Below are 27,667 nucleotides of genomic sequence, written 5' to 3'. Positions count from 1 at the left end.
CTTAACTCGTCTACTCTCCCACCGTGATTGACAGACAGACAGAGGGCCCGATCTTGTGTCTCAAAATGCAGACGATAGCGTGACATTTTGCGCTCAAATAGTAGCGCACTTTGTGATCTTGGCAATCCAGACTTAGCCCATTTAAGTGGATGGAGACACTAATTTTCCTCCAACCAGATCGACTCCACAGGAGGGGGGTTGTGTGGGAGTGTGGGTTGAACATGTGCATTTGTTTTGTTATTCGCATTCACGCCAAGCGTGGGCCGATCCGCGTCACAGCGGACGCTGTAGCTCTTTTTCTCTCGAGACTTGAACATCGTTTAGCTCACGATGAGGTAAATAAAGTTTTTTAGTTTGACCTGTGAGAGTCTAAGGCTTTAGAAAGAACACAAAGCAGCGCGATGTAAACGAGGACATGAATGTCAGTGATGCTGCCGTCTGTGCATTCTCCTCCTCTTGTGACGCCTCCTCACAAGTGGTGGAGGCGAATAGTGCTCCACAAATCGGAAAATAATTTGCCAAGAGCCTGTGCCCCTCCGTGCGTCACCACAAGTTCTGGCCCAGAAACTCTTAACTTTGGGTATTTGTGAATGAAGAAAATTGAGAGTGGCTTGTCTGTTATACAGTTAGTCTAAATTGTCAACTCAAGTGAGAGTCAGCATAATTTTCAGGTCTTTAACTGGTAGAGGATCATTTAAATGTGGTGGAAAAAATTTCCTAGTGATAACAGTATTTTTTTCAAAAATAAATATAGTAAAAACCTCAAAATCTACTGTTCCAAATGATTATGCAACTCATCGTTTCAATACATTTTAAAGCGTGTAATTAACTGAAAATGGTCATTTGTTGAATTTGTAGCATTAGGAGGTCATATTTACTGAAATCAAAAACTATTTCAATCAAAAAAATATAATTATATATATAACAATATATTTTACCATAGGAGCTTCTTAGAGCAGCTTCAAAATTCTTAAATCCATTAAACTTGTGAGTTTTTGGAGAGTTTCTGCTTGGATTTCTTTGCAGGATGTTAAAATAGCCTCCCAGAGCTGCTGTTTGGATGAAAACTGCCTCCCACCCTCAAAGAAGTTTTTTTTTGTTGAGGCTCCAAAGATTCTCAATAGGGCTGAGGTCAGGGGAGGAGGGGGTCCACATCATGAGTTTCTCTCCTTTTATGCCCATAGCAGCCAGTGATGCAGAGGTATTCTTTACAGCAGGACATGGTGCGTTGTCATGATGAAGAGGATTTTGTTCGGGAAAACACGGCTCTTCTTTTTGTAGCATAGAAGACAGTGGTCAGTCAGAAACTCCACATATTTTTCAAAGGTCATTTTCACACCTTCAGGGAGCCTAAAAGGGCCCTAAAGGGGCCGACCAGCTCTCTCACCATGACTCTGGCCCAAAACATGACTCCGCCTCCTCCTTACTGACATCACAGCCTTGTTGGGACATTGTGGCCATTCACCAACCATCCACTACTCCATTGATTTGACCATCCAGGGCTACACGGCCTCATCAGTGAACAAGACTGTTTGAAAATGAGTCCTCATGTATTTATTGCCGTTTCGGCACCAGCAGCTTCAAACACCTGTCTGCTGCTTTGTAGCATCTGTTCTCTTAATCTGATGTGTTTGTCTGGCAGAAACCGTCCATATAGTGCCATTATCTGCACAAACCCATGTGTGCTCTGAATCATCCACAAATCTCTTATCAGTTTGATGATTATGCTTGATCTTTCATGAAATATCAAAGGTTTTCATACCTAGACCAAGGCATTCAACTATTTCACGCTTTTCATCAGCAGAAAGTCCCTTTTTCTTTCCCATATTGCTTGAAAATGATGATCTGCATAATAAAGTGGAACACCCTTTTTCAGTAGTTTTTCCCTTAACTCGGCTTAACCTGAAAACTAATCATCCCAGGTCTCTGAGAGTAATGTCAGTGATTCATAGAGCCCCAAGACACGATACCATCCATTATTATTATTATTTTTTTAACCTTTTTGACACAAAAATCCAATTTGCATAATAATTTGGAACGCAGTGTACAGTGAGTTAGCGGCAGCAGCTTGGTGGGTTTCTGAGAATAAGCAGGTTTTGAAAGTTTAACACTGAATGTCTTTGATATGACACCTGGTTATGATATGATGATATCATAACCATGATACCTGGTTTTGGTACCTACCCATCCCTAGTCACTGTCGACTCAATCTATCAAGGCAAACACAAACGCGCACTAAAGTAGTCAGTGCAACTGCGGCACATTCAGCCCGACTTTACTGCACAGAATAAGCATGAAAACACTATGCTCACTGTGTGCTCGATCTCCTGGCGATCAGTCGTAGAAGTTGACGCGTTTCACCTCTTTATCCAATGATTGTCACTCGTCCGAACAGTCAAAGCATCTATTTGGCAAAAGTCAACTTCTTTAGCATAATCCATGACAACAGGCCTGTCTTCCACCTGCCCATCGCTGCTTCTAAAGTTTAAAGTCTAAAGTTGTAAATAAGTAATTAACACCGCGTGGTGACAGTTTTGGTTTCTGAGAGAAGCATGTTAGCGAGGCTGCGTGAAAGATGCATTCAGGGACCGTAGGAAGTGCAGGAAAGGCGAGTTTTCTTTCCACACAAATGTGCGGAAAATCGGGGCAAATATATAACAGTGTATTATTTCAAATAATTACGTTTATATATAACAACAACATAAACAGACAGCAGAAATATTTTCAAGGATTACTTTCTTCTTCGAGGACATTCTATTATTTCTCCTACCAACTATAAAATACCATAGTTGGATTATAGCGTCATCACGAGGACCCGTCGCAGGACATGTGAATGTAAAATCTGTCTATATTTATGAATGAATACCTGTGAGAAAGACAGACTTGCGAAGCGGCGCAAGCAGCTACTTCCGGGTTACAAAACAGCGGACAAAACATCATAAAATAAGCATCATGCAGGGTAAGTCTGTTCATTTTAATGTTTTGACATGAAAACTAAGATGGGAGGAAAATAGATAAAAATCTCCACTTCGACCACTGCATGAAAATTCAATGCTTTCACCAGCCGTGTCTCGCCTTAAATGGAATAGAAGCTCATTGGTAAAGCTCTTACACAGAGTGGAGCACTTTGGGGGAAATTAATCAAGAGTTTAAAAAGAATCCAGAGTCCAAACAGCTCCAAAGGTTCTCAGCAGAAGGCCTGATGGTGGGTGTAGACTGATAAAGTCTCAGGTTTAACATTTGTGTCATCCTTACATTGTCTTTCATTCGCCCCTTAGTGTACAAAAATGTACATGAGAGAAAAACAAACACTGGTTTCTGAAAATTTTGCTCAAAAGAACATTTTCTGCAGAAATCAAGCTGCAACAACAATTTGTCAGGAAATGAAAAAAAGAAATCTTGTAAAATGTTCAAAAATAAACACAGGATGACATAAGGTTTAAATACACTCTCTCCAGAAAAATAATGAAGATCTCAGTTCCACAGGTTTGACACAAGAGGAACTTGGACAACAGCAAATCTTCTCAAAACATCAAAATGTTAAAAGTACATTAAGAGTTAAACTTACATCTGCAGATCGGGTCCATCCATCGTTCTCCAGCAGGACTCAGTCTGAAACAGACACAGACTCAGATCCACAGTTTGTTTGTGTCGACTGTAATAACTGTGTAATAACTGTGTAATAACTGTGTAATAACTGTGTAATAACTGAATACTAACTGTGTAATAACTGTGTAATAACTGTCATAACTGTGTCATAACTGTGTAATAACTGTGTAATAACTGTGTAATAACTGAATACTAACTGAGTAATAACTGTAATAACTGTGTAATAACTGTGTCATAACTGTGTAATAACTGTGTAATAACTGTAATAACTGTGTAATAACTGTGTAATAACTGTGTAATAACTGTCATAACTGTGTAATAACTGTGTAATAACTGTGTAATAACTGTCATAACTGTGTAATAACTGTGTAATAACTGTGTAATAACTGTGTAATAACTGTAATAACTGTGTAATAACTGTCCTCACCTGAGAGTGGAGAGTGAGCAGTGGGGCTCCTCCTGTAGAGCAGTCAGGAGCTTTACTCCTGTGTCTCCTGGATGGTTGAAGCTGAGGTCCAGGTCTGTCAGATGGGAGGGGTTGGACCTCAGAGCTGAGGCCAGAGCAGCACAGCCTTCCTCTGAGATCAGACACCCTGACAGTCTGAACACACAGGGTTAAACAGAGTCATAGAAATGACAAACTCACAGAGATGAAGAGTAAACCCTCTGACCTGAGCTGCTCCAGTTTACAGTGAGGATTCTTCAGTCCAACAGACAACATCTTCAGCCCTGAGTCCTTCAGGTCGTTCTTACTGAGGTCCAGGACTGTCTAGAGGAGCTGAGGACTGAGGACAGAGCTTCACAGCTGCTCTCTGACAGGTTACAGCCGCTCAGTCTGGAGGAGACGGAACATTTACAATAAGACACAAAGTTACACAAACACAAAAATAAGAACTGGATTTATTTGTTTGTTTGTTTGTATGCTTTATGGTCCCCCTAGGGAACTTTGACCTTAGCATTTGACCCATCCTTCAATGCCGCTGGGGTAACCCGTAAGGAGCAGTGGGCGACGGGATTTAAAGAGGGGTGTTATGTTTTTGAAGGTGTATATTATATCTAAAGAGAAAGAGAAGCTTCTATGTTGTAAATTGAGTAAGTAGCGCTGTGTACTTCCCACTCAATTTAATGCTTTTGCTGCCGGGCTGTTGCTGTTGTGACATCACTCACATACCCTCTATGACCTCAAACACATCTTGAACAACATTTTACATCTCGTTGGTTAAAAAATGCCACATTGATCTAAAATGTCCAGTGGTTTCCTTCCTGGGGCTCAGGAGGAACATGAGAGGCGTCTCAAAAGCTACAGCAGCTGCTCTCCACTTCCTGTCTCTGTCGAGTGCAGACGCGTTTTCTAACTGCTGCGAGTGTCTTTGTCTGACTTTAGTTTCTCTTTGACCACCTGCTCTCTGTCCTCCCGAACCGCTAAACTATGGAACTGATTAACTGGAATTTCAGCGCAAGTGATGAGGTTTTTTCACTACGTGAGACCACGGAGGAGGTCGTCTTCCCTGACTGGACTTTCACAGCTACGGTGGACGTGTGGAGGACGTGGATCGTTTGCCTCGCAGTCCTGACGGTCGGAGACATGAAAGATATTCACTTATTTGGACTCTTGATAACAGGGTACGGACTTGGCTTTGCCCTGGTTTATCGAAAAGTCGGAAAGTTGACAACTTGCAATCGGACCCCGCTGCTGTTGCTTGAAATGAACGAGCACTTTGGAGGGAGTGACCAAGTGATGGACCTATACAGGAAAGTAATACACAATGATGGACTGTTCTGCACGACCTGGCAGCTCACTGTGGAGATGGACAAAAGGAGGGCAACATCTTGGCAGGAAAAGGGATGAACTGTGAAGGAACTACCTGCTCTGGAGAACTGAACTTATGCTGAGACCAAGAAAAAATAAAAAAGCAAATTTATTATAAATTGATGAACTAATACTGGAATAATAATTTTCCTCCTGAGAGGAGATTGAAGCAGCTGGACCTCTTATCTCTCCCACACCGTCAGCATTCCCCACTCAAGGTCAAGTCACGGAGCTAAACCAGATACGGACTGACGCTTCTGCGACTATATTTACATTCACTCACAACATTCATTTCAATGACTGTGCAAATAACTGCACACACATCCCCTCCCTAACCACGCCCCAAATCCCTCTGCGTCTATGTTCACCAACTTTTTTAACTCCCCCACCCCCGCCCTCCAGTCGACAGGCGGGCGCCCCTCCCCTACCCAACAAAAAATTCCAGCGCCTGCCCAGGTGTACTGTGTGTTTCCCATGTCTTGATGTTTTTGATGAAGGAACAATTTTGTAACATGTAACAGCAGCAGCTCAAGCCTCAGTTTCTATGTGATAAAGGATAATCATGCCTTTGACAGTAATCAAATTTATAAAACATTGTTCAGGTACAAACGTCAGGTTTGAACACTGTATTTTCCTGTGGAAGCACAGTTTATGTAGAGTAATTGCATAAAAACTTCAAAATACATGATCTAAAGAAAACCCGAAACACAGACCAAAAACAATGACTGTGATCATTTATTTAGGAAATAATGAAGATTAATTTAAAAAGAAAGATAAACCCTCTGACCTGAGCTGCTCCAGTTTACAGTGAGGACTCTTCAGTCCAACAGACAACATCTTCAGCCCTGAGTCCTTCAGGTCGTTGATACTGAGGTCCAGGACTGTCAGACTAGAGGAGCTGAGGACTGAGGACAGAGCTTCACAGCTGCTCTCTGACAGGTTACAGCTGCTCAGTCTGGAGAGAACACACTGTTTTAGGAGAAGTTTAGAAGGTTCATACTTACATAGACCTCACTCACAGAGCTTTGTTGGAGGCTTTGACCACTGGCAGCAGCCTCAGCAGAGCCTCCTCTGAAGCACAGTATTTCTTCAGCTCAAACTGCTCCAGAGCTTCTTCTGATGACAGTAAGATGAAGGCCAGAGCTGACCACTGAGCAGGAGACAGTCCACCTTCAGACAGACGTCCTGATCTCAGGTACTGTTGGACCTGGTCCACCAGAGAACCATCATTCAGTTCATTCAGACAGTGGAGCAGGTTGATGCTTCTCTCTGCAGACACTTCCTCACTCAGCTTCTGCTTGATGTACTCAGCTGTTTTCTGATTGGTCTGGGAGCTACTTCCTGTCTGTGTCAGCAGACCTTGGAGAAGGCTCTGATTGGTCGGCAGGGAAAGACCCAGGAGGAAGCGCAGGAACAAGTCCAGGTGTCCGTTTGGACTCTGTAAGGCCTGGTCCACAGCCGTCTGGTGCAGATGTTTCAGTTTAGGTTTGACTCTGAGCAGAGTGGACTTCTGTGTTTTTGTGGAGAGCAGGTTGACTCCAGTGTGGACGAAGGTCTGATGGACGTGAAGAGCAGCCAGAAACTCCAGCACACTCAGATGGATGAAGCAGTAGACCTTGTCCTGGTACAGGCCTGGTTCCTCTCTAAAGACCTGTGTGAAGACTCCGGAGTACACTGAGGCGGCTGCAGCGTCCAGCCCACACTCGCTCAGGTCACTCTCGTAGAAGATCAGGTTTCCTTTCTGCAGCTGCTCAAAGGCCAGTTTTCCCAGAGACTGCACCATCTTCCTGGTCTCTGGACTCCAGTGTGGGTCTGTCTCAGATCCTCCTTCATACTTGATGTTCTTGACTTTGGCCTGAACCACCAGGAAGTGGATGTACATCTGAGTCAGGGTCTTGGGCAGCTCTGCTCTCTCTCTGGTCTTCAGCACATGCTCCAGGACTGTGGAGAGGATCCAGCAGAAGACTGGCATGAAGCACATGATGTGGAGGCTTCGGGACGTCTTGATGTGGGAGATGATTGTGTGGGCCTCGTCTCTGAACCTGTTCCTGAAGTACAGCTCCTTCTGTGGGTCGCTGAACCCTCGCACCTCTGTCACCATGGAGACGCACTCAGCAGGGATCTGATTGGCCGCCGCGGGGCGTGTGGTTATCCAGAGGCGAGCGGAGGGAAGCAGGCTCCCCCTGATGAGGTTCACCAGCACCTCCTCCACTGAGGCGCTCTCTGTGGGCTCCGTCAGGGCCTTGGTTTGGGTGAAGTCCAGAGGAAGTCTGCACTCGTCCAGACCGTCAAAGATGAAGAGCAGCTGCAGATCTTCAAAGCTGCTCACTTCTTCTGTTGCTCTAAAGAAGTGATGGAGCAGCTGCACCAGGCTGAAGCTCCTGTCCTTCAGCACATTGAGTGCTCTGAAAGTGAAGGGGAACAGCAGCTGGACGTCCTGGTGGGCTTTGCCTTCAGCCCAGTCCAGACTGAACTTCTGAGTGAGCAGTGTTTTCCCGATGCCAGCCACTCCCTTTGTCAGCACTGTTCTGACGGGCGCCTCTGTGTCCGCGGGGCCTTTAAACATGTCTTCACATGTGATGGCTGTCTCTGCTCCGCCTGCTTTCCTGGAGGCTGTTTCCATGTGTCTGACCTCATGTTCCTGGTTGACCTCTGAGGCCCCTCCCTCTGTGATGTAGAGCTCTGTGTAGATCTGCTGCAGGAGGGCGGGGCTTCCTGCTTTAGCCACGCCCTCAAACACACACTGACACTTCTGCTGCAGGTCACGCTTCAGTTTACGCTGAAGAACTCCAGAACATCTCCCTGAATGAAGACACAGACAGAGCCTGAGTCTCAGAGAAGATCAAATGACTGAGTGAAATGGACCTACTGCTCCACAGACGCTCAGCCAGCTCCTTCTGCTGCCTCCTCCTCAGGAAGTTCACAGTGATCTTCAGAAAAGCCTCTTCATCCTCGTCCTCATCAGGCTCTATGCATTCTGGGTAATCTGTGCTCAGAACCATTTGGAGCTTCTTCAGCTCCTTCTGGACAAAAGTGAAGATGTCCTCCTCCAGAAGCTGCACAGACACATTAGAAACAACACAAATGCAGTCAGTGTCAGATCTGTGTGAAACAAGTCCATTCATCTGAACATCTGCAAACTTCAGTGAAGGACACACCTTAAATATGGAGTCCAGCTGAGTGTGATGTTGCTGAGCTCTGAGCTCTGGAGCCTGCTCCACTCTGTGACAGAGACACAACAAACACCTCAGGATTCAGCTGTTTCTCTCACACTTTCAGAACCTCATTAAACCACTGTCTGTCCTTGTGTTTAAACAAACTCAATCTTACAGATCTGAGGAAAAGTTCAGTGGTTCAAAAATGGACCGGTCGCTCCTTAGGGACTCACAGACGGGGCCTGGTTCAGATGGAGGCTGTTTCTGGAGGATCCTGAGACAAACAAGAAGTGAAACGCATGAACGTTTCCTTGATGTTGTGGCTCCATCACAAAAACAATATAATCTGTTCAATTAAACTAAATCTACTGTTAAGTCTAGAACTTTTTTATTTTTGTTTAGTTGAGACGTTGTTGTACTGGGGTCCCACAAGGAGAAGTCCTCTCACTGCTTCTATTTACTGTTTCACATCAGACTTTAATATATCTGAGCGAGTAGACTCAGCGGAATTCTGAGGTAAATTTCAAGAGATTTATATTTGATTTCAAAAGCCACTTTATAAAAGTTCAAAGATTACTTTAAAATGCTGCTTCACTGAAGTTTTTCAAACAGAGACCTCACAATTTATTCCTGATGACTCTAATTCTTAAACCCACTAAACACTAAAATGTCATTAACATAAAGTGGTGTCGAAGTGAGTCTGACCTACTGTGAACCATGTTTTTCTTTAAAATCAATCCAGCGATTATTGGATCGATCACTTCTCACTGACACTGGGCCGATCCCAGGAGCAGATCTGTGAACACAAGAGACTTTTGAGCTGACTCTGATGTAACAAACAGAGAGTCGAGGTCATTATACTAGGTCCTCAAAACCAAAACAAAAATGAGAAAGTAGTCTCAGCAGATCATCTCCCTAGATAATGTTAGCATATCGACAAGCTCTACAGTAAAAAAAAACCTCGGAGTTCTGTTTGACCAAGACCTCTCTTTTAAAACACATATAAAACAGGCCTGTAAAACAACATTCTTTCACCTGCGCAACATTGCTAAAATACAAAATATCCTAACTAAGAGTGATGCAGAAAAACTTATTCATACATTTGTTTCTTCAAGGCTGGATTACTGCAACAGCCTGCTGGCAGTGTGCCCTAAAAGCTCCCTGAAAAGTTTTTAATTAGTTCAAAATTAGGCCTGGGGCTGTAACCGGATTACCGCCATACTGCGGTCACGTGACGCACACTCTTAGTCTTAGTTCCTCACCGTCATCACCGCCAAAATAAATAAATAAATGCCTTTATAAGTAAACATAATTTTACCCGAAAAGGAATTAATAATAAATCTGAACAAGTGTCTCAACAAAAACGAACAAAAGTCTCAAAAAGACCAGCCATAGGTGAAAATAAAATAAAAACTAGCTGCCCTGAGCAGGTGAGGCGCAGTAGTCACATCAGGCCTACGTGAGCACGGAGTGTGTGTGTGACGAGATACAGCTCCATATGCACATGAGCAGGACGCATTTACTTCAAGTTTAGACTGGGCCTGTTCAATAGGCGACGCAAGGGCAAACAATTCAATCTGACCCGCGTTTCATTTTACATAAAAAAAAAAATGTGTTGGCATTATCCGCGCCACAACGCTCCGCGGCACATTCGCTCCGCTTTGTGTAGCTGTGTTTATGCGGCTCCGCTTCCGTCACCTCAGAGCGGCTGAAATGTAAACATGGCTCTGTAAACCGGTGAAAAGTGGCTAAACTACGAAAACAAGAGGCTGATCTTTGGACGGACTGGCAGATCTGACCAAACCAAAGCACAAGGACACTCGTGCGATCGTGTTTTCTGACTTTTTCACGGATTATCCTGGAGGAGCAGGGATCTTTGCAGTCCTCGGCAGGTGAAAGGATGAAGCCTGAGTTTGGGGAAACTGCCCCGGCCTGGCACGAGTGTTCAACCGGTCAACACGCGTGTAAAACATTGCTGTCTGGACTCTAACTTAGCCAAATAATATCAGAGCAATTCATTTGACAGGTAAATGTTTGCTTCCTTTCTCCTTTCACTCAGTTTGATCTGCATTTGTGGGAAATGTGAAGATACAAGCGCAAAGATGTTTGTTTGCGATGGTCGGAGTGAAGAGGCTGAACCTGAATAGCCTAAATGATCACGCAAACATGAGCGTCACCTCATAATAAGAGCCTAATTCACTCAGTTTTTCATAAAGCGCCAGGTCTGGCAGGAGAACAGCGGCTCAGGTGCTTGGATAGCCCCCCTCCCCTCTTCAAATGTGTCTCCCTCACCTTCGAAACGCTTCTGACGCCATGTGGGTTATATCGCAAAACCGCGGGAATTTGTTGATTACCGCCCGCGGTATGAAAAAAATCCAAACCAGCACAGCCCTATTCAAAATGCAGCTGCAAGATTGTTCACGCGGACAAAGAGAAGAGAACACAGAGTTTGCATGGCTTAAAGTGAAAAAAAATCCTGAGCCTGAACATTCTGTGGCTCAACCAGGACTTTTATCGATACTCCTTATCGATCCGGTACTTTAATGGTTCTCTTAGCGGTACTTTAAAAGAAAAAAAGAGCTACGTTAGGGCTACTGTATATAGGCAATGTAGCCTAGGCCAATAATTTTCATTAAACTTTTTTATTACACATTTACTCTGCATTTGGTCCTAAGGTATTTCCAATTTGTGCAAACATTTAATATATGGGAGGTAAAATACAAGTATAGACCCAAATGTAAAGTGTAATATTTTTCAAAATCATCTAGTAAGTAAGGATTAATGGCTCATTCATACTTCACCCTGAGCTGCAGAACAAAATGAAGTAACTTTTGCTTGTCAAGTTCTTGCATCTTGTGAAGTATGAATGAGCCTTAAGTGTCATACATGTTTGTTAATCAGGCTGTTGGTTAGATTTGGCTGGAGCTATTGGGACTGAGCCTAAAGGAAAACTTTAGGCTCAGTGACCTGGAGCCACTTTCAGCTTGTGTCCAGTGGGTTTACACCGGCCGCACTGACACGTGTGCGCGTTCACGCCACTGTGTGCGGCGTTTGCGGAACAAATAGACTCCACTTATTTTTTAGTCTGTGGACTCCACTCGAATCGGGTATTTGTGACAGGCTCTGTTCAATATGAAGGCGTTACGTTTCGCTTTTAACAGCGGGTTAGCGGCAGCAGCTCGGTCGTTCCCGTGCACACCTGTCTCACCGCGCGCACGGCTGCAGAAGGAGGCGCGGAGCGGGGCAGGTCCGACACCGCGCTCCCGTGCGGGGCTTTTAGTGCTTATTTTAGCGCGGGTGATGCGACTCCGTTAGCCCGACTGTCCTCACAGAATAAGTAAATAAACTCACTGTGGATCAGTCGTAGAACCTGCTGCTCTCGCCTCTTTATCCGATTCTCACTCGTCTGGTCATAGCGTCCATTTGGCAAAACTTAATCCATAACAAAAGTAGCTACAGCATCCGCGTGGCAGTTGTTTTGGTTTCAGACGAATCACGTAACGCTGCGCGTGAGATGCGTTCATGGACCGTAAGAGGTGCGGGAAACGGGAGGTTTTCATAAATGCGCGGAAAAACGGGACAAATAATTTGCAGTCTGATAGATTTTGATTGCGCAAGAGGCCTCAAGCCGGAAATCCGGCCCCCGGCCGGAATACTTTAAGCCCTGGAGTTTGGCTCCGCTCTATCTCCAAGACGCTGTCATTCCATTTCAGCCAACCAGAGACTCCGTTCTCAGGGACTAGTGATTCCTCGAGTCTCCAAAATCACTGTAGGAGGCAGAGCCTTCAGCTCCAACTCCGCTTCTATGGAATGAACTCCCAGCCCACGTTAAAGTAGCAGACACAGTCCCTACATTAAAGACTAGGCTCAAAACGTACCTCTGAGATTGAACTTATAATCAGGTCAGTTAGGTAAAGCTCTGACCCACAGCCTGAAGTAAAGCTGCCTTAAACACACGGTGTTTCCATTGTCATATTTACTGCTCTGTTTCATTGCCTTAGAGGGAGGGAGGGATGAATGGGATGGATTGCTGAACACGTCACAGCATCACATGACACCTCTAAAGGAGGCCACAGCTGTAGCCGAAACTGTCTCTTATTGGCTATAAGAACTTAATAACATCATTACTTAGAAGACCTAACCAACCCAAATGAACAAATAAACATGAATAAACATATTTGGACAACATACAGAGCCTCTCGAAAGTATTCATACACCTTGAACTTTTGCACATTTTGTCATGTTTACAACCCTAAACATAAAGATTTTATTTTGATTTTTTTACTGAATGTTCACACACAAGTAACAGACAACTGTGAAGTGAAATATATTTGACACTGGGGATGGTGCACTCAGGACCATGAGCACTGAGCAGTGTTAGATTTGCTCCATACACAACGTTTTGTCTCATCTGACCAAAGCTCCTTCTTCCACATGGAGCTGTGTCCTCCATATGACTTCTAGCAAACTTCAAACGGGATTTCTTATGGCCTCTTTTCAATAATGGCTTTCTTCTTCCACTCGTCCATGAAGGCCAGATTTGTGTAGAGTAAGACTCATAGTTGTCCCATGTACAGATTCCCCCAGCTCAGCGGCAGGACTTCACAGCTCCTCCAGAGTTATCTTGGGGCACTTGGTTGCATTTCTTACCAGTGCTCACCTTGTTTGGTCTAGAATTTTAGGTGGACGACCGTGTCTTGGTAAGTTTGCAGTGGTGCTACACTCTTTCCATTTCTGAATGAAAAAGTGCAAAAGTCCAAGGTGTATGAATACTTTCGAGAGGCACTGTAGTGGTGCAAGTCTGACTTACTGTGGACCGTGACACTTTTCAAACTCATCCCATTGTTGAATAGAGGTGTCACTCCTCACTTACTTTGGTCTGGTTCTTGGAGCAGGTATAGGCCTAGGAACAGGCTTGGGCATAAGAGCAGGTCTATGGACACATAGAGAACAGTGTTAGAGCTGGCTCTGATGTGGAGAACAGTTGCTACATGTGTAGTCTTGTCCGCCTGGGCTAAAGATTGGATCCGTTTTCCTGAAAGAACCAGACAAACCAGTCTCATCTCTGTTAAATGATCTCAATTCTTTGGGAGCAGCAAAGGAGCAGTGCAGCTGCTGACCAACGGGAGTCAGGGGGGTTGATGACCATGTGCACCATTTCCAGTTGACCTTTGGATGCCCGGAACCCCCCTCACTCCCCCCTCTCCATCACACTGGACCAGGTGAGGAGAGAGCTGAGGCGACTGAAGCAGAGGAAAGCTGCAGGGCCAGACGACATCAGCCCCAAGCGACTGAGGACCTGTGCAGACCATCTCTCCGAGGTCCGAGGCCTCAGCCTGGAGAAGGTCCCCATCCTGTGGACGACCTCCTTTGTGATCTCGGTTCCTAAAAGAGAGCACGCCAGGGAACCGACCCACTACAGACCAGTCGCCCTGACCTCCCACCTGATGAAGACCATGGAGCGGCTCATCCTCACCCACCTCCGCTCTGTGGTGAGCTCCACCCTGCGCTTTCTCCCTCCATGTTTCAGCTCAAATCCCCCTAAATGTATTGAACATTGGCAGATTAGCGCAAGTGGCTTGTGGCTAAAGGCTAACGATATATGAAACTATACTAGAATGGACTAGTTGTTTTTAAACCAGTGAACTTTTCCAGGCTAACTTTTCCAGTGCGACTGATTATGCCCTGGCTGTAAGCATGCACAGCGCCCCCTGCTGACCATTATGTTTCCGGAGCCAACTCCTTGTCTTCAGAGCGTGTTTTAAGACAGAAGGATGTAGTGTGGATTTGCATAACTCTACACTGAAAAAAACTGAGCAACAAAAATGGATTTGATCACAATCGTGGACGAGTTTGCTGAGCGGAAGTCACGCAAAGGTTACTTAGACGGGTGAGTGAAAGTTTGTTTATTTTCTCTGGTGGCCGTTGTGCCATCGTGGGTTTGCTTTTTGATCAATCAATCAATCAAACTTTATTTATAAAGCGCTTTTCATACCGAAAGGCATCACAAAGTGCTTTACAAATTACGATATTTAAAATAATACGCCTGGCACAACCTCCCATATATATATATTTTATATATTAGGATTAAATAAATAGATTTGTCAGTTAAAAGCTAAGCTATAAAGGTGGGTCTCGAGCCTGCTCTTAAAAACATGAACGTTCTCTGCAGCCCTGAGCTCCTCCTCAGGTCCTTCCAGAGGCGAGGGCTGTAATATTGATGAGGCCATTGTTGTGCTGTAGCTAACGTGGTGTGTTCAGTGGGTTGGATTTGTTTGTGTTTTGTTTTTGGTCGTAAGGTGTGCAGGTTAAGGATAATATAACGTAGTCATTGTCCACGGCACTATTGACCGTGTGTGCGTCTTCTTTCCCTCTGGTCACATGTGTGTGTGTTGGGATAATGTTGCTCGTTGTCACTGTGTTGCTGTAGAGGTATAGGCTCTATGGGAAGTGGATTCATGAGAAACATTTATTTATACATTACTTGTTTGCTAGTCTTTTTTTTTTCTTTGATGGCACATGTTACTTGCTTTTTGCCTTTTCTCCCCCCTGTGCTTTACAGCTTTACAGGGGGAGCTGGTGTGGCTTTTTTAAATGAGATGTAAATGAGCCCTAGTGTCATGCGCAGCAGCAGCAGAGAGGTGAGAACTGCTCCAAAGTTTAGAGGCCAATTTCTCTGCTTAAAAATATCCAGAGAGGTTTGCTTCATATGTTCACAGGTTCTCCAAATACATTTTGTCATGTTTACAACCCTGAACTGATTTTATAACAAGTAACAGACACCTGTGAAGTGAAAGCAAAATGATACATGATTCTGTTGTTTTTCAAAAAATAGAAAAGTGAAAAGTGGGGCGTAACACACTTCACAGTTGTGTATGAACTTTCAGCAAAACATTAAAAAAAAAGATCTTTATGATTATGGTTGTAGGCATGATAAAATGTGCAAAAGTTCAAGGTGTATTAATACCAAAAAAGAGCCTCCACACACAGACAGATCCTGGACATGGGCTTCAAATGTCAGATTCCTCTGAAGCATCCTGGTCTTCATAACATCTCAGCAGAACCACAGGCTGAGAACATCCATGCCACGCAACCACATTAAGGCAGTCATTCAAGTAAATCGACTAAGTATATATGCAGGATTGTAGTTTTATCTGTTTAAAATCTTGTTTTTATTGATTTAATGTGGGTTTAATTTAATTTGGGTTTTTTAATAGCTGACAAAAAGAACAGAGTTAGAGACTCTGACATAAAGGACAGAGTTAGAGACTCTGATATAAAGAACAGAGTTAGAGACTCTGATATAAAGGACAGAGTTAGAGACTCTGATATAAAGGACAGAGTTAGAGAGTCTGATATAAAGGACAGAGTTAGGGACTCTGATATAAAGAACAGAGTTAGAGACTCTGCTATAAAGAACAGAGTTAGAGACTCTGGTATAAAGGGCAGTGGTGGATCTCACCTCTGAGCTTTGGGGTCAGTGGTTTTAGAGGTCGAGGCTCCGTCGTCGCTGAACTCTCTCTCCTCCATCGTGTGTCCAGCTCTGACTCACTCTGAGACTGAGGGAAACTAAGAATCAAAATGAAAGGTGAATGTAAACACTTTATGAATCTATGGTCATGAAGATTAGATCAGGAAGACAGTCTGTGATAAAAGATCAACCAGAGCAGAACATTTAGTGAACACAGACACAAATATCTATTTAAAAGAGTCCGGGGGTTTTCTATCATGAGGAAATAACAAAATGTCACACAGACTAACTCAACTATATGAGTTCAGCCAAAGAGTGTGATGTGTTTGTGTGAGCTCTCAGTCGTACAGGAGTTTTCCATCATTTGTTCATGAAAGTGTGACAGATCATGTCATAAATGTAAAACGAGGGCCCAGTGATGGAAACAAAAAGCTGCTCCAGTCTTTTCACATTTGTTCCTTTCTTGGATCCAGCTCTTTCTGTTGGACGTGTCTTTTTCTGACAGATCATGTTCCTCACTGGGAGCCTCCAACCCGGTGTGCGCGGCAGGCGATCTTGTCCACATTCGGCCAATTCTTGACATATTTTTTGACAGAACGCAACAATTCCCAATAACCCGCAACAGCGCGGGACGCATATTCGTGACCACGCGTACTAATTCATGTCATTAATCGCAACACGCAGTAACAGGTCGCAACAGTTTGTGGCGGTGCGTGAAACCGCTGCCCCGAATCATCAAATTCCACCCATTCGTGATCCTCGGCCACGAATGTTGATTCGTGGCATTCGCAAGCACAGAAAAAAAAGTGGTTTTGGCGGCAATCTTGTCCCTCAAAACTGCCTAACCAAAATAAGTTCCCACGGCTCTGCCAGGGGGAGATGAAGACCCTCCAATCATGCATCTATAGGGGTTATGCATTAACGACTTCCACATTCCTCTAACCAGACACTTGCAGTCACTGTGTTAATTTAAAGGAACAAGAAATTATTAGCAATAAAGAAAAACTGTTACATGTTTAACACTTTGTAAACAGGATCGATGTGGCTTCAATACATGAAAAAATAAATTCTTCGCTGCTCAAACGAGAGATTTCCTAAACTCCGTAATTAAAGCTGTTGTGGATGAACCCACTGCCCACAGCATCGGGGAAATGGCCTCATTCAAAGCGACCTGTTCCATAATCGATAATCCAATAATAAAGATGAATCATTAACCTTCACCAGCCTCTGAAGGATCACAGTCCCACGTCTTTACTGTAAACACCGCCGTAAAACTGCACCACTTTATTGTTTTATTCAGGTTTATGAGGTTAGAGTTCGACCCCAGCTCATAATATTAATATTACACCTGTAGAAGTCGACGCTAAAACAAACTAAAAATAACAGTAAATCGAACTCATTACTGTCTCTGACATATGGGCAAACGATTCTGACCCAACAATGGATTTCCTACTAATGTGTGGTATTGTCTAAAATAATATGACTCTGTTAAACATGTAAAATAAATTATTAAAGGACTTTGTGTTGAAAAAGTCAAAGTCAAATGAAGGAAACAGACTTTATTTATGTGATTATCTAACTTATGTCTGACTCACAGTGACCCTGCCCACACAAACCCCTGAATCCTGAATGTGGGATTGAAATCAGTCACAGAACTCACTGGGGCTGGGGCCCTCTGGAGCTGGGACCCTCTGGAGCTGGAGCCCTCTGGAGCTAGGGCCCTCTGGAGCTGGGGCCCTCTGGAGCTAGGGCCCTCTGGATGGGTGCGTGTGGCCCTAAAGCCGTGGTCCTGTGTCAGTCAGATCCTCCGTGGCTCCTCTCCGTCCCGTGTGTGACTCTAAAGAAACCTGCCCGACCAGGAGCAAAGAGCAGCTCCGCCTCAGGTGACGCCGCAGTAATAAAAGTCAGTGAGTGATTAGACTGGTGCGTTTGAAAGGGGCAGAGGTGGGAGGAGTCAGGTACATTTACACAGGAGTTCTATTAACGTGGACAGGCGAGTGAGGTGATTTCTGCTTCTTCGTCTATAATGAGCTCTTTTGTTTCTTCTATATTCGGGGAGAGATTGTTTTGTCTGCACCATGTGATCAGGGAGCTCACTTCGTCCCTGTAGTGCAGCTTATTGTTGTCAGAAATCAAACCTATGATCGTGATATCGTCTGCAAATTTAAAAATGCTGTTTGTGGGATGCCACACAGTCATAAGTACACAGACTATACAATAAGCGACTAAGACAGCATCCTTGTGGCGCCCCGATGTTTAAAACCACAGAAGATGAATAAGTGTGGCCCACCCTCACAGTCAGTGGCCGTCCTGTCAGGAAATCTTGCATCCACTTACAGACGGAAGAGCCAAGACCAAGGGCTTTTAGCTTAGTTACAAGGATTGATGGAATAATTGTTGAGATTTTAAGTCCTGACCCTCAGTGCAAACCCAAGTCCTCAGTTGGAAGGAGCTCCATTTGAGATGAGTCCACTACACGCTCATGGTGAGAGTAGGTGTTCAGTTCATCTTGGAATGAAGCTGAAGTGACTGTAATGCTTGTAGGACTGGCCTTGTAATGTGTAACCTCTTGCAGGACCTCCATAAGCGCCTTGACTCACACTGCTGACCATGCTCCTCCAGTTTGTCCCTCTGGTCATTTTTAGGAGATGTAATAGCCTTCCTGAGCCTGTATCTAGCTGACTTATAGCGCTCAGGATCGCACGATTTAAAAGCCGAATCTCTCTCCTTCAGCTTTAGCCTCACGTCACTGTTAAACCACGGTTGCTGATTAGGGAACGAACGAATAGCGTGCATTGGAATGCACAAGTCCACACAAAATTTAACATAGTCTGAAACCACATTGGCATCGCCGCATTGAGTTGCCTTGTGTACGAAATGCGCGGTATGAATAAAGTTGCCTTGCTGTATTGCATTGTCTGCCGGGCCCGGTGTTAACCACGTTTCCGGAAAAAAAAGCACGCAACAGTTCTGTATTTCCCGCTGGGCACAGACCCGACAGCAAAGTTCATCCATCTTGTTGCCAGTAGATTAAATGTTGACTAATAACACGCTGGGGGTAGGAGGCCAGGGGGGGCGCTGTCTCAGCCTCGCCAGGAGTCCACGGCGTTTTCTTTTTTGCCACGGTGTTTTCACAACGTCTGCTGGAAAATCTCCGAACTCGGAAACTCGTGGACATGTTCTCTGATGTCCAGAAGAGTTTGACGGTCAGATGTAATTAAGGAGGCCGGTGGCAGCGAAAACAAACTGATTAGCAGGACTGAGACTAAAAACAGCGAGAGGCTCGTAGCGCGTCGCCCTCAGTCGGCGCCATGTTCAAAACAAAACCCATCAGCTGCCAACACATGTTTAGCATGAGCAGCAAATAGTTTAGAATTAGCGGCTAACAGGGTTTAGCATTAGCGACCAACAGAGCAGAGGTGTCCAAACTACGGCCCCGTGGCCCACTTTTAATTGGCCCGCTGCAAATTCTAAAAATATAATAATAATAATATTTTTTTTTATTGAATATATGTATAAAATAAATGAAAATCCATGAATAGAAAGCTGTGATGAAGTCTGTGCTTTACTTTGAGCATATTTAATTAAAATGCATAGTTATATATCCGACCTCTACTGAGTGTGGCCCAGTTGAAACAAAAAAAACAACAAAACACCAACAACAACATGTTTAACTAGAAGCTTTTGTGATTGATTTGCACAAACTGTTTAATTTGCAGTGAATGTAACGGTTGGAGTGGAGTTCTGACGATGGTTTGGGAAAAACCCACCATATTGCCCCCCCTTCAATAAATTACCGTTCACGTTCTATTTTCACCACAGTCTATCTTTCATTATAACATTCAACAAGTGAGTATAGTGATTATATGTACCAAAGTACTTCAACAACAAGCCTATTATAAGTTTCTAAAACACAAAACTTCTCAATAACCAATGATTAAACCTTTTATTAAAACCTTTTATCATCACTATTTCATAACATATATTGTTGCTCACATCGTTATTTGTTTCTTAAATATGCACAGCTCATTTTTATAACACACTGATCCAGGTCTGTGATGTTAAAGAGCTGTTCTAAAGAGCTGGTCATGAACGCCACATCCTGAGTGGTTAAAAACAGCGAAACAGAGTCTCACATGGGGAACAGCAGGCGACCACTGAACGTGCTGTGGTGATTTTGAGTATCAGAGATTACATGGTTCTGCCACAGACGCATATACAAATACATTCTTTTAAAAAAAAAAAGTGATATCTCGATTTTTTTCCCAAAAATATGTTAGTTTGGTTTAATTTTTATTTTTTACTCAATGAACAGCATGGGCTCATTCCATTTAATCACAAAACAAACCAAAATAACAAGTCAAAGTTCCACTGTGATGGACAATATATTTACAAATATGAATGAAGACATTGTTATGTGCGGGATTTTGATGACAGACATTAGTGATCATCTACCCATTTAGTCAATATTTAGATTACTACAACGGCAAGAAGAAACAGATCATTAACAGCCCAAGAGGAAATAGTTTATGTAAATGACGTCAACGGAGCAAATCATTCTTTCACAGAAAATGTCCTAAGGTTGTAAAATAAAAATTGTAAAATCACATAAAACAAAAAAAGGAGATAAACCATCAATCAATAAAGGGATTAAAAAGCTTGTCAAAAAGAAGGACCAATCTCTACCTGCCGCCTAATTTTGGACTGTGTACAAAAGTTGTACATACCCAAATGCCATTAGCACTTAAACAATGATCTTACCGTCAATATGCTTATATGATACTTCATTTGAAAGAGGTGGACTTCTACTTTCTTTTCATATAACTATGAACACAGCAAAACCAGCACAACTTAAACTACAGCTGTTCTAAAATGTCTAATATTTGTTTCGTTTCTCTCGGAAAGAAATTCCCAAATTCTAGCTGCCAATGCTCTGGTATTCTTCGCTGTAATCATGTGAAATTCCCTACACTTGTTGTACACCTTGGGGACAACATCTGTGTAAAGCAGCTAATCTCTGAAGCAAGGGGTTTGGGTGCTATGGGTGTTTTTGTATGTAATAGGGCTATTCGGTGCCGCAGTGCCAAACTGTGTTTTTTACATTTTAGGACTACTTTGACCATAAAAACACATTTTCATGTTTTGATAGAAGCAATTGATCCTTCTAGCACTTTGCTTTCCAATTTTTGAAATGTTCATATTTTCCATTTTCAGACACACCATGTAATTTAGTCATAAAGGTGGATTACATAAATGGTCTTTACAGACTTTTTATTAATGAAAAATTATGTAAATTAACAATACAAAATGACACAAAGGTGCTATTTTTTGCAAAAAAAAGCATAAAACAATAATATAAGGGCACATCTATGGGATTTATTAAATTAGAGAGAATATTTGGCACAATTAGTGCAAATAAGATGAATATAATAGAAAATTAAAGCCGCGCGCGGCGTTAAAGGCCCTTGCCCCTGGCCCACTCCCCGCTTGCGACCACCCCCGCTCGCTCTCGACCCTTGCAAGCCTCGCGCGCGCTGCCCCTTGTGACCGTCCCCGCTCTCTCTCGCCCAAACCTGCTCTCACCTCTGCCTCACACCCAGCCTGGCGTCACTCTTGCGCCGTCAAGAAAAGTGAAAGTGTCAAAGCCCTCCTACACCAAAGACCAATCAATCAATCAAAACTTTATTTATAAAGCGCTTTTCATACAGAGTTGTAACACAAAGTGCTTTACAGATTAAAAGCAGTTCCCGCCCACCCAACCACCCACTCTTCCAAACAGACAACAACACTGCTCACCCCACCCCCCTCCCCATAGCCACATACACACACGCAGGCACACACACACAGCCACACGCACACACGCAGCCACACACACACACATACACGATGAGATAATGGACGTAATGCTGAGTCTGGGTACAGATGAACCAGGTAAGGAAATGCCATCAGAGGAGCCGTCTGCACCAGGAGCGGTACATCAGCCACAGCCACAGGGCACCACCACCGGACACCCAGCGGAGGTGCAGCAGAAGCACCACACCTCCATCCGGGCACCCAGAGGACAGTGCCCACACAGCCACAGCCGACCACCGCTCCCGGGGCAGAGGGCTCCCTCAGAGGAAACACTGGAAATTCTAAAAATGCAAAAATGCAATATACAAATATATACATAAAATAAATAAAAATAAAAATAAAAATAAAAATAAAAATAAAAATAATAATAAATAAAATAAAATAAACATATATATAAAACTAACTAAAAACTAGTATAATAAGATAATTATAAACATAAATAATAATAAAAATAACTGAAAAAATAAGTAAGTAGAAATCAGCTAAAAGCTAAGCTAAAAAGGTAGGTCTTGAGCCTGCTCTTAAAAACATGAACGTTCTCTGCAGCCCTGAGCTCCTCCGGCAGGTCGTTCCAGAGGCGAGGGCCGTAATACTGGAAAGACGCCTCGCCATAAGTCTTTTTGTTGACTTTAGGAATAACAAGGAGACCTCTGCCAGAGGAGCGAAGGGGCCGTGAAGGTTCATAAGGTAAAAGCAGTTCTGAGAGATAAGAAGGACCAAGACCATTAAGACATTTAAAAACCATTAAAAGAACTTTAAAATCGATCCTGAAACACACGGGGAGCCAATGCAGCGATTCTAAAACCGGTGTAATGTGGTCCCGCCTCCTGGTCTTCGTCAGGACATGAGCTGCTGAGTTTTGCAAAAGTTGCAAACCTGAGATACTCTTTTTGGGAAGACCAGAAAGCAGGGCATTACAGTAGTCGATACGACTGGTGATAAAAGCATGCATTAGCGTCTCCGTGTTGGCCCGAGAGAGAATGGGGCGGACTCTGGCTATGTTCTTTAGATGGTAAAAACCTATCTTTGTGATATTCTTAATGTGTGGAATAAAAGTCAGCTCAGAGTCAAAGATCACGCCCAGGTTTTTCACCTGTGAGGAAGGATTAAAAGACAATGACTGCAGTTTGGGTAAAAGTTTCTCTCTCTGGGCCTCAGGACCGATGACTAAAACTTCAGTTTTGTCCTGGTTAAGCTGGAGAAAGTTTTCTGCCATCCAGGATTTAATATCTAAAATGCAGTTAAAAAGTGCATCCATTGGCCTGGTGTCATCAGGAGACATGGAGATGTATAACTGTGTATCATCAGCATAACTGTGAAAGTTGACTCCATGTCTCCTGATGACATCACCAAGAGGGAGCATATACAGGTTAAAAAGCACTGGGCCTAAAATCGAACCCTGGGGCACACCACATGTGATTTTATGGACTTTAGAGGAGCAGGTATCCACACTTACCATGAATGTCCTGTCTGTGAGGTAGGAAGTAAACCATTTGTGTACAGCACCAGAGAGGCCCATGTGTTTTAAACGAGTTAAAAGAATAGTGTGGTCGACTGTATCAAAAGCAGCGCTCAAATCCAGAAGAACCAGCACGGTCAACTTTTTAGAATCATAATTTAATCTAAAATCGTTTAAAATCTTTAAAAGGGCCGTCTCGGTGCTGTGGTTTACCCTAAAGCCAGACTGAAATTTTTCAAGGACATTTTGTGCGGTAATAAAATCACTAAGTTGATTAAAAACACGTTTTTCTAAAATTTTGCTTAAAAATGGTAAGTTGGATACCGGCCTGAAATTGTTCAGGTCATTAAAATCCAAATTGCTCTTCTTCAGCAGGGGCCTCACCACCGCCCCTTTAAAGGCAGCAGGGAAGACCCCTGTCTGAAGAGAGCAATTCATCATGTTTAAAAGCTCGTCTCTAAAAGATCCATAAAATGTTTTAAAAAACGGCGTTGGGACCGGGTCTAAAAGACATGTGGTGGGCCTCACTGAGGAGAAAACTTTATCAAGCATCTCAGCATTAACCAGGACAAAACTGTCCAGTGTTTCCTCTGAAGGCAGACACCCAGATGCAATTAAAACCATGTTATTTTGGGAGGATAAAATATTACATCTGATAGTGTCCACCTTCCCCACGAAGTGGTCTGCAAACGCGTCGCAAAGGGAGTCAGACACTTTAAAATGGGTTTTGTTAAATTCCGGGTTGAATAAATGGTTGATGGTGGAAAATAAAATTTTGGGGTTATTTTTATGGATACTGATTAGGTTTGAAAAGTAGTTATTGCGTGCGTTTCTTATTGCGTTGTTGTATATTTTTTGATGCTCAGAGAATATTTGAAAATGTATAGTTATTTTGTCCTTCCTCCATCTCCTCTCCGCCACCCTGCATTTACGTTTAAGTTTTTTAAGTTCTTCATTTCTCCATGGAGGAATGTGTTTTATGTTAATGTTTTTTGTTTTAAGTGGAGCAACTGTGTCCAGGGCGAACTGTAATTTGCTGTTAAAATTTTCAACAATAAAATCAGGGGGAGCAGGTAAAACAAGAGGAGGACATTTCTCTAAAACATCAATAAAATTTGCAGCCACTTCAGGGGTAAGATAACGTTTCCTGACAGTTCTCACCGAGGTCTCCCGTTGAATAAAACCGGTGACATTAAAAAACACACAGTAGTGGTCAGAGACAGCCAAGTCAACGAAAGAGGACACAGCCGTGGACAGGCCATACGTGATGACCAGGTCCAGACTGTGTCCTCTGTCGTGAGTTGGCTGCGTGACGTGTTGGGTAAAATCCATATAGTTAAGAACATTTAAAAACTCGGTTGCCACCGGATCTAAAAGATTATCTATGTGTAGATTAAAATCACCAGTTAAAATAATCATCTCGTATGAGTTATGAATAATAGATAAAAACTCTGCAAATTCAGTGTTAAAAGCTGTACATTTCTTTGGTGGTCTATAAATAGTGACGGCTAAAATTGGAGGATTACTAAAAACGACAGCATGGTATTCAAAAGTGTTAAAATGCTCAAATAAAACAGGTTTGGTGGCAAGAGTATTAGAAGTTATTGATGCAGTGCCACCTCCCCTTTTACCATGTCTAACTGAAAATGCACTGCTAAAATTAGGTGGAGAGGCCTCCGTGAGAACAGTGTTCACATCTGCACCCAGCCAGGTCTCAGTTAAAAACAAACAATCAAGCTTCTTGTCTAAAATCAAATCATTCACAATAAAAGACTTGTTCAGCAGAGAGCGGACATTTAAAAGAGCCATGTTTAATGTGGTGGGGGACTGAAAATTTACAGAGGTATTTTGTGGTTGTGATATGGAAATGGGTCTGAGGTTATTGACCTTAATGGAATGAAAGATAGTTTTACCTTTAGTCCGCTCTCTGCTGATTAAAACCGGGATGTTCATTATGGTGGGTGTGGAGGGAGACCTTCATGATGCTTCTATTGTGAGTTCAATGTTCTGTGAGAGGAGGCGGGATCCATGAAGGTTGGGGTGGAGTCTGTCTGGTCTGATAAGTTCGGGCCTGTTAAAAAAGGTTAAAAAATTGTCCACATATGGGATGCTATTGTCTGTGCAATATTTCTTTAAAAACAGGTGGAGGAGCCTAATCCTGCTGAATTGTCCATCACCAAAACGGGGTGCAGAAAAGGGTCCAGAGACGATGCAGGTTTTATTGTTGTTTTTGATGGTGTTTATGAGTGAAATGAAGTCCTGGTTTAGTTTTTCTGACTGCTGAAGTTTGAGATCATTGGTACCGGCATGAATTACAACTGTGGAGACTGAAGGGTGATTGTGGAGGATATTTGGGGCGGAGTTCTTGATATCCACCACGAGAGCACCTGGGTGGCAGGAGGTGTAGCCAGTAATCACTCTCACGTGGCGGACCATGGACGTTCCCAGCACAAGGACAGATGGATCAGGCGTGAGGATGTTCTCTGGGTTTGCCGCGGCATGAGACCGGCTCCGGGTCTGACCCACATTCACAGCGGAGGAACGCCTAGACTCAGGTCGAGCCCTGCGGCTCGTCCTGCGCCCAGGCGGAGCAGCAGACTTACCCCCTCGCATACTACGAACGCTATGGCACGGCGCGTGCGAGGGGGCGGTGGAGGAAGCCCCTCGCCCACCCCGGGCACTCGGTCCCGGCGTGCACGAGGAGGGAGCGGTGGAGCCCCCTGGCCCATCGCCAGTGCTTGGACTCGAGATGGGCAAGGATGCGCCGCGGTCTCCGGGATTTGTCTGCGCTGCGCACTCGCATGCTGGTTGCGGGCAGCCCAGGTCCGGGAACCCACCGTCGTGCAGTATGCCCAGTGGAGGTGGTGATCCGTGCCTGTAGCCAGGAGCTGCGGTGTAGTGTAGACTACCGCGACGTCTGACCGACGCTGGGGGTCCACCGCAGGCCGAAAATCCTGGAGGGGGGGGCCCAGACTGAGTGAGGCCTGGCTGCGCTGAGATGTGACGAGAGGGCAGAGGAGGATAATTCTCAGTGTCCAGGACGCTGAATCTATTTCCCAGCGCTAGGCCTTCGGTGTCATGGGGGCCAGACTTTGGACGACCAGTTCTGGATGGGATGTTTGTCCACTCGTCCGACATCCGTGGAGTCGAACTTCTCGGTCCTTTGGGCTTAGCTCCGGCCTGAAGCCAGCAGTTCTCGCTGCCAGAGACAGTACCGGGACCGGACGGGGGCTGCTGTGGACTAGCTGAGGCGTTGGACTGGTGGTCGGAGACGTTCCCGAAAGAATGCGCCGTGTCAGCGAGCTGCGCACTGGTGGGACTGGATTGGGTTTTGCCCACGATGATCACGGAGTCCCTCTCCTCGTGGATTTTAAACAGTATTGAAATCCGGTTCTCCAGGTCAGCAACTTTTTGGCTCAAACCGGCACAGTCACCACAACTGGGCGTGGAGGTGAGTAGAGCCATCGGCTCACCTCTGGTATCATATAAATCCACCATGCGGTTAAAAATATGTAAAAGTATAGATCCAAGTAAAAGCGACGTTAAAAGCGGGTGCAAACTCCGAGGTTTAAAAGAAAGTGATGTAAAAACAAGTTAAAACTGCGTTTCTGCAGGAGCTTGGTTTGCTAGCAACGAGGACGCCAACGCATGCGCAGTCTGTCCAGTCTGACCAGCGCACTATCACTGAGCTGTAACTCCATAGTAATGTGGGCCTGATGTGGGATACTCTTTTTTAAATTACCGGTTAGAAATTCGTTCCCAGTACATCACTGGAGGAGAGTGGTCAATTCAGGTCATGTGTCCCCCCATACATTTTTTTCAATTGTTTTCGCCATTGTCCCCTAACCTGGCTAACGCCATGGACCATGGCCGAAATTTTGCGTGGATTTGGAACCAATCACAGAACGAGAAGGGACGGCAAGATGATGACGAGCTATTCGATATACGGAAGCTTGTAGTTTATTTACGGATTTAAAAAAAAAAAAAGTTTATTTACGGATCAAACATGATTTTTTCGATCGAGCTTTAGGCCGTGTTCTAAATTATTTATCTCAAAAGTTTACAGCGGGTACGTCATCGGATATGATGATACGATTGGCTGTGCTACGTACAGACGCATGATTGACATTCGTAGCGCCCCGTGAACCACACCTCTCCTACGAGAAAATGAATTGGTGGTCCCCAGACTAAATATCACTTGTGATTTTAGTCTGGCGTTAGCCAGACTAATTGTCCCCAGTGTTGCCTCAGTTTTTTCCGTACGATCCCACAATTTCTTTGTCTTTAGTTTGCATATTCTGGAAGCGTTC

The 27,667-nt window shown here is 44.1% G+C and overlaps 1 pseudogene across 1 annotated transcript in view; it reads right to left on the bottom strand.

Moving 5' to 3' along the window:
* Positions 1-26,822, bottom strand: part of LOC306960433 — a 33,207-nt pseudogene extending 6,385 nt beyond the window's left edge. The window contains exons 1-9 of the transcript in view: positions 25,661-26,822; positions 13,884-13,959; positions 8,750-8,848; positions 8,578-8,641; positions 8,289-8,475; positions 6,439-8,221; positions 6,207-6,374; positions 4,037-4,444; positions 3,569-3,612 (exon numbers count right to left, since the gene is read on the bottom strand). The product of the transcript in view is annotated as an uncharacterized misc_RNA (transcript). The remainder of the gene's footprint in view (positions 1-3,568; positions 3,613-4,036; positions 4,445-6,206; positions 6,375-6,438; positions 8,222-8,288; positions 8,476-8,577; positions 8,642-8,749; positions 8,849-13,883; positions 13,960-25,660) is intronic.
* Positions 26,823-27,667: the final 845 nt, after the last annotated feature.

This window comes from Gobius niger (assembly GCF_951799975.1).
Source record: "Gobius niger genome assembly, chromosome: 3".
NCBI lineage: Eukaryota > Metazoa > Chordata > Actinopteri > Gobiiformes > Gobiidae > Gobius > Gobius niger.
Note: the sequence above shows the minus strand (reverse complement) of the source record. Positions and strands in the feature narration are given on the sequence as shown.